Raw genomic sequence first — 7,923 nt, forward strand, 5'->3', positions numbered from 1 at the left:
AAACCAAATGCTCCATGATTACTGATACAAGTGTAGTGTTTTAAATGAGATCAAATTTGGGAAAACTTGGCCATGACAGTTAGGCTTTGTTCACAAAAAAAAAACCAAACCACAATCATGGCAGCAGCTGGGGGTATGCACGGAGCACATGCAGTATTGATTCTCCAGCAGCAGGTTATGTTATTTACCATAGCAATTTCTTTGTCTTATATTATTTTAAAGGGGTCATCCTTGAATGCCAACATTTTAGGACAGGAATTTATGCAGAACTCTAATATAGTCTGAAAACATGCATCGGAAAGGAGAATCAATATTATAGTATTTTAATGAAGTAGTTATGGAACATAGTTGAGAAAAAAACAACATAAAGCAGTACAGGAACAACGGCTACAGCTGAATGACTAAGACTCTTTCAAATACAGAGTTTAAGAAATCTGGTATACAAGGTATGGCAAGTGACAGAATTCCTACGTGTAGCTCACCTATCTCTCTTTCTGAGGGAGAGCAGTAGTGAAGACATTCATGTAGTCAGTGAAGTGGCAACCTTGGAAGAACAGTCACCTGAATCTCCATGCAGGGAGAAAGATAGGAAATGCAAGAAGGTAGCTCCATCTCATGTGTGCTGGACTACCTTCTTTAGCTGCCCATATTCCCCACGGATAATTTAGGACGTACACAACAGACAACAGTGGAAAGTCCCAGGAAAGGAAATCTAGTCAGGCTACAGAACAAAACCTCTTCAGGATGAGGGTGGTTAAGCACTGGAACAGACTGTTCACTGAGGCCCTGAGCAAATTCACCTCACTTTGCAGTTAATCCTGCTTTGAGCATGTGGTAGGAGTAGAGATTGGACTAGAGACCTCCATCTAAAGCCTGACCTCAGTCTTCCTATGGTTCTGTGTACTCTTAGCTTACGTACTCTGCCTCCAACCCTCATCCCAAATCTTCCTCTTTTTACAGTAGTTCCGGTCCTGGAAATATTTACAGGTGTACTTGGTCACTGATCTCTTCAAGAGTATTTGTATGCATAAAACTAAGCATATTCATGGAACAGGACTATATATGTATACACGGATATTGGTAAAATCTTTTAGCTATCCTACCTCTCCCCTTTCCACAAACACTTCAAGAGTTTTTATATTTTCTTTTTGCCAAAACCCATTTCAGTTGCTACATTTGCATATTGCTATAGCCCTTTATCTTTCTAACTGATTTCTGCCTTGCTTCTCTGAGATTGTAGTTGCCACTGATGCAGAAATGAAAAATCTGTGATCTTTTTTTATGCTTATCAAGAAAACATCTTGAAAATTACTGAGAAAAAGACATTCTTTTTGGTGCCTCAGAAGTGGCTTGCAATTTTTGAATAGGAAAGGTAGCTGTTTGAATTATATCTGTCAATGTTCAGAGACTGCCTCAAAGATGAGTCACTAGAACTGGCAAATGCAACCTTGAAAATGCAAATAAGCTGTTCTTCTTTCTATTTGTCATTACACTGAGCGAAATGTTACCTTGATGTAATTTTCATACACTAGCATTGTGCTCTCCTGCATTACACTCCATGCAAATTGTATTTACTACTGCACTTCAAATAGTCAAAGGTGTATTATTTATGTTAAATGTTGCAGAAAATTTTTACCAGAGGTAGTAAAAATCTATACAGCCTCTGATAAAATCCATAGAGCCTTGCATGACCAAGTTAAATTTACTTAGCTATATAAATTCAGTAGAAAGGATATTTTCAGCTATATGGAGGCCAATGCATGCAATTTTGTGAATGCTAACTGTAAGAGACTGCACATGCTCTTCTCATAAAAATATATCCATATATGTGTGTCTAATTTTACCCTTAGTACCTACTCAACTTTCCTTCAAAAGAATGGCATGGCAGAGCAATTGGTACTGTTTATTGACTTTAGTACAGGCCATATGAGAGGACAATAGACTGGCTGAACAGCCAAGCTCAACAGGTTTTGATCAGCAGCACAAAGTCTAGCTGGAAGCCAGTCACTACTGACACACCCTGGAGGTCTACTGGGGACAATACTGTTGAAGCTCTTCATTAATGACCTGGAAAGTGGGACCAAACGTAGCTTCAGCATGTTAGCAGATGACACAAAAACTGGGAGGAGCAGTTGATATACCAGATGGATATGCTGCCATTCAGAAGGACCTCAAGAGGTGTGAGAAATGGGCTGAAAGGAAACTCATGAGGTTCAACAAAGGCAAATACCAAGTCCTGCACCTCAGCAGGAATAACCCCATGCACCAGTACAGGCTGGAGGCAAGCCAGCTGGAAAGCACCTCTGCAGAGAAGGACCTTGGGGTCCTGGTGGACAGCAAGCTGACCATGAGCCAGAAATGTGCCCTTGCAGCAAAGATGTCCCACAGTGTCCTGGGTTGCATTGGGAAGACCTATGGGTCAAGGGAGATGGTCCTTCTGCTCAGCTCAGCCCTGGTGAGACACAGCTGGAGTGCTGGGTCCAGTTCTGGACTCCCCACTAAAAGAGAGGCAAAGACATACTGGACCAAGTCCACCAAAGGGCCAGGAAAATATTAAGAGACTGGCACATCTCACATACAATGAGAGGCTGAGAGAGCTGACACTGTCCAGTCTGGAGCAGAGAAGGCTCAAGGGGATCTTATTCATGTGTGTAAATACCTGATGGGGGAAGCAAAAAAAGATGGAGTCAGGCTCCCCTCAGTGGCGCTCAGTGACAGGATGACAGGCAATGGGTGCAAATTCAAATGCAGAAAATTCAACTTAAGCTCAAGAAAAATATTTTTTCCTGTGAGAGTGATGAAACATTGAATCAGGTTGCCCAGTGAGGTTGTGGAGTCTCCATCCTTGGAGATACTCAGAACCCGACTGGGCACAGCCATGAGTAATCTGCTGAAGCTGATCCTGCTTTGAGCAGCAGGGTCTCAGTAGATGATCTCCAATGGACCCTGCCAACCTCAACCATTCTCTGATTCTCTGTTATTTCACAAATATCCTAGAGCAGTATTTAGCATAGTCATGAACTCAGGCAATATGATGAAGAAATTATCTAAAATGCCTGTAAGTTAGCTACTCTGAGTAATTATGGAAGACCATTGTTTGGCATGCTCATCTATCTGAATTTCAAAACAGACTTGTGCAATGGACTAACTCTTCTTAAAAATAGGATATGTGTAGTCTTAACAAGGAAGGTAAAGCAAGGACATACAAAACTTCATAATTACTCATTCAAGTGATTAAATGTGGAAACTCGTTACATATGGACAACTATTTTGAAACAATATAAAGGCTAAAAAGATGTAAAACAAGAAGGGAATTTATAAGCTGAAGAAACCATTCTTTAGAGGAAAGTCTTGGAAAATATATTAATGTGATAGAAAATGCTAACCTTTTGAAAGGTTTTTGCACCAGTCCATGCAATATAATGGAAAATTATATCACTTATGCAGAATTCTATGGGATACTACAGAAAATCTAGACAAGGATTTTCATTTTGTATTGAATCTAAAAGATTTTTAGCATAATTTTCATAGAGCCATATTACTTCTCTACAGAAGGCTCTTGGCTCCCTCGGATCATTCAGATCCTCAACAGTAGCGTGAACATTCATTTATTTTATTGTTATTATTTTTGGCTTTCTTTTACTTTCACTGAATGAAAAACTGAAACACAATAATGACAAGCTCAGTTCAGAGTTGTTGTGTCTATTTACTAAAGCATGCATTGTACCTGTCAAGGTCTTTTAGACCTCAGAGAACTAACAAATGCTTTTAGCCTTTGTGACTCATTATGGAGAATGCATACATTACTGTCCATTTTTATACACATTTCATGGGGGTGCAGTTATTTTTTTACTCTCCGGTATTCTCTCTGAGGCATAACAGCTAAAAACACTATTTAACTTCGATTCTAGTGCAGGATGGCTATGAAAGATCAGAGATAGAAGAACTTTTTTTTTTTTTTTAAAAAAATATGATTGGCTTAAGAACTTTCTTTCAAAAGTGAAGTAAAATGAAAGAAAATTATTAAATAAAATAAAATAAAATAAAAAAATAAAATAAACAAAAAATCGCCCACTGTTCTACCAGCTCATCTGAAAATGTACTTAACATTTTTGACAGATATTTGACAAGCAGGCAGGTATGTGATTACCTCATTGGTGGAATTACACAGAAGGTGCATCATCCTATTGTGTAAAATTCTTCTGACATACTTCTCCAGGTACAGAGTCTATCTGCCAGCCAAGGAATCAGCGTAAGTGAACTTCGGGCTTTAACGTGCACCTGCGCTCGGTACTGGAGAGCAGTTTCGTGCTGTACGTGCTGTGGTTTAGCTGGTCTGTGCCTTCCCTTGCTGAGGAATTCTGATGTTGATGAAGTGTCTTCCACAAAATCTAAATCAGTTCTTATTCTCCGTAAGGGAATCATGTGAAAAAAGTTACTGTGTGTTTCATGGTTGATAATTTCCTTCCTCTACAATTTCAGAACTCACATGGATCCGGTGATTTTCTCTGTTATTGATTTTTGCAGAAAAACAGGTATGTCAGTGATCATACAACGCACAGCAACTGATATGGAGAAAAAAAAATCCAGACTATGTAATGGCTGCTCATTCATCACTTTTGATGTTTTTCTAAAAATTGTCAGCTAAGTATGAGAATTTGATATCTGCCTCTTCCTTCCTTTGTATTCTGCAAAGCTCTACTACCCGCTAAAAATCCTAGTGTTATGGTAAAGAGAGGCTACATGAGTTTTCAGCAGGTGCTAGGAGATTTTCTTCTATAAAACTGCACTTGCTCAGGGGGGATTCAGTTACGTTTTAGCAGGCTGTTATTTATGTGCACATATTTCTCCTCTAAAAGTTTGCAAAGGGCAAACTAGGTAATGTGATTAAGTGGCTGAACACAGTAAAGGTTCCAAAAACTAGGTCATTATTGAGATTAACGACTGGATTAAAAGGATTTAGGAGAGTGGTAGGCTTTTGATTTGCATATTACTCCAAAGACCTTTGACTTATGTAAAGCCTCCTCTTAAAGACTATCAAGCCAAAGTATTACATCAAGTAAATTAGTTGTTGAAATTACTCTTGCCTGTTTTTTGACCTTGTGTATATTACCCGTATTTCTACACTAGAATTATTTTTCATAATTCAACACGTGAATTGCTCCTTTGAATGTGGCAAATGCAGGGGGAGCACTAATGTGAAAGAGATAAGTTGTGAAATAATTAAATCTTATTAAGTATAAGCTATGGGGTTCTTGAAGGATTTCACCTGAGAGTATTTTAGCCAGCTGCTAAAACAGGAGACCTTGTTTAACAGCAGATTCTAGCAATTCAGTCAAAATCAAGTCTCCATCAAAAGCCTTACAAATTTATTTAGATTAACCTTTGTGCCTATCTACAAGAGCATACACAGCTGTTTTGGTATATGAAAAATGTATCTAAAAGCTCAAGCCTATAACTTTGGGAAATTAAACTCGAGGGTCTGCCTGGCTGAGGTTACCCATTTAGCATCAGCTAAAGGAAAAAATTAGTTTCAGGGGTTGCTTAGCATAAAAATCCCTCCTTTGACAGCGTGTGTTTGTGTCTCAGCCTGTGTGAGAAGGCTGTTTATGGTACTTGTTTCAATGTATAAAAAAGGAGGGGATGTGCTTCGGTGTGGGCAATTTAGCACAAACAAATGTGTGGTGGGAAAGAGGACAGATGACATTCTGCAGACAAGTGATTCTGTAAAACACATTTGTGACAACAGGCAAAGTGCTTTCAGCACACCACAGGGCTAGAAAAGGTGAATAATTTTAGGATTTTCAGCACAAAGTCAACAGATGATGGCAAATACTTGCAGATCATATTTTCATAAATCATATTCTTCATATATAATCCAGTCACTCGTATCTGAAGAGCACTCTATTTATTTTTAGAAACCTTTAACCTGGCAAATGCTCTTATCATTTCGCTGCTCTGCTTTTAAACAGTATTACTTTAAAATGTCAGTCTCCACTGGCCTGTCAGAGTTGGGATGATGTCATTTCAGAAACTGCCTCAGTCACCCTCAACCTCAAAAGTACAAATTCTACTGAAAAGTAGTAGTAATACTGATGTGTCTGAAAAAAAATATATGCAGTATATGGGACCATGAGCTCATCTAAGGGATTCATGTGCATATGTTACTCACAACTTGACTAAGTTTTTTCTGGGTTCAGGAGGAACGGATGACAGATTTCCCATGTAAATCAATCTTAATTATGTACTGAGTGAATGAACACAGAATTAAGGCTAAGGAATGGTTGAACATGATGAGTTTAGATTTATCATTCAGGAGTTGGTTTAGCGTCAAGATACCATTTGTGCAAGGTTGTATGAGCCTATCAGTAACTTAGATTTTAAAAAGCCCGAAGCGAAACATACAATTCTTACATATAGAAAGTAAGAGAGCTGCTCTCTGAAGGCAGCTTCAGCTCTAACAAACTGTAGCTTTCAACATTTTGTTCTGCCAGGACCTTTGTGGCAGAGTTATGATGAGGAACACAGCTTTTCCACCTCCTGGCTTCATCCACTTAATTTTGCTTGCAGTCAAGCTGGGTTTCTATTTCTACAGCATTCAAATTTCATCAAATGTTTTCTCCACTCTAAAAATGTTATTCTTCTTCCTCTCCTCAAGCACTTTTCCACTGTAATTACAGAAAGCAACATTTTAAAAGTGCATTGTGAAAGGTGTCATTCATGTAGAAAACTCCAAGAGAAAAACACTGCATTTTTAAATTTGGTCTCTAAGGTCGTGAGGCTGGAAGGGGACAGAGGGATAGAAAGGGACAGAACAAAAGCTTATGTGGTAAACTGACCTGATTAATGTCTATGGGTCTTAGCAGGTGTTAGATTTTTGATCCCAGGATTTTTTTCCCTCTGTTTTACTTAATTAATGGCTGGTGACCTTAAAATGTGAGGATCACAATGCAGGCTGCCTCAGTTAAAGACAAGCAGCCCAATATCCAAGATGCAGATTTAGCTTCTCCGTATTGTTTGCTTATCCTCTCCTGGAGTCTTGGCTGTAATGTCTTCAGAAGTAAAGGTGGAGAGCTTGCCCAGTCCAAAAGTGCGTGTAACCTGATGCTAAAGGCCACCATTTCAGAAGAACGAACTGTGCCTTTGAACTTTGTTAGACTGAGGAGATGTCCAGTCCAGGAACCCTACACATGCTGGGAAAGTGCCCTTGCCACTAAGCTGTAGCATTAGAAGTAATTTGTAGTGATAAGTTGTTGCAACTACCTTTTATGAAGAGTCACATCTTGTTGATTTACTTTGGACATGTCATGAAGATAGCTAGCAGATTACTCCCTTGAGGGGATTCACACTGAGAAGTGCCGTGTTGCTGGATTCCCTTCAAGTCTGAATGGAAGATAGATGCTGAAACATCCAACTGCAACACTCACGGTCCTGTAGAAAACAGAAATTTAGCTGCCAGGGAACCTTAGAAGCCCAAGAGGCACCTATGGAAGTAGAAAGTAGCTGAGTAAGGGATCTGGGGCTGTAATATTAAAACCTGATCTTGTTTAAGAGCCTTAATGAAGTCTTTTTTAAAAAGACACTTTTTTTAAAAAAAAGACCTCAGGTTTGGAAGGCACAGCATGTTAGAACAGAAGTGTTGTGACAGTGAGTGCCCATCCCACAGGTCCCCCCCAGCCCTCCGCAGAGGGGTGGCATTGTTCCTTCAGCTTGCCCTGCCTGCAGGTCACGGGAAGAGCTGGGTGAGAGCCTCACCACCCACAGCCTCTGACTGCCTACAAGCAGTTAGTAGCAAAAATCACATATTGGTGGATTATACTAGTTCATCATGACTGACATAAACATGTTTATTATTATCTAATCTTGGCTTTGGTAGCTGTCTGTTGCTCCAGCAGAGGTTTCTGTTTAAGGAAGGATTAAATA

General features: G+C 39.4%; 1 long non-coding RNA gene across 1 annotated transcript; it reads right to left on the bottom strand.

Moving 5' to 3' along the window:
- Nucleotides 1-307: 307 nt before the first annotated feature.
- Nucleotides 308-7,426, bottom strand: LOC142051524 (uncharacterized). Its single transcript, XR_012658531.1, has 2 exons — nt 7,264-7,426; nt 308-6,668 (listed from the first exon to the last, which is right to left on the bottom strand). It is a non-coding gene; the product is annotated as an uncharacterized LOC142051524 (long non-coding RNA).
- Nucleotides 7,427-7,923: the final 497 nt, after the last annotated feature.

The sequence above is a fragment of the Phalacrocorax aristotelis genome, chromosome 1, assembly GCF_949628215.1.
Source record: "Phalacrocorax aristotelis chromosome 1, bGulAri2.1, whole genome shotgun sequence".
Taxonomy (NCBI): Eukaryota; Metazoa; Chordata; class Aves; order Suliformes; family Phalacrocoracidae; genus Phalacrocorax; species Phalacrocorax aristotelis.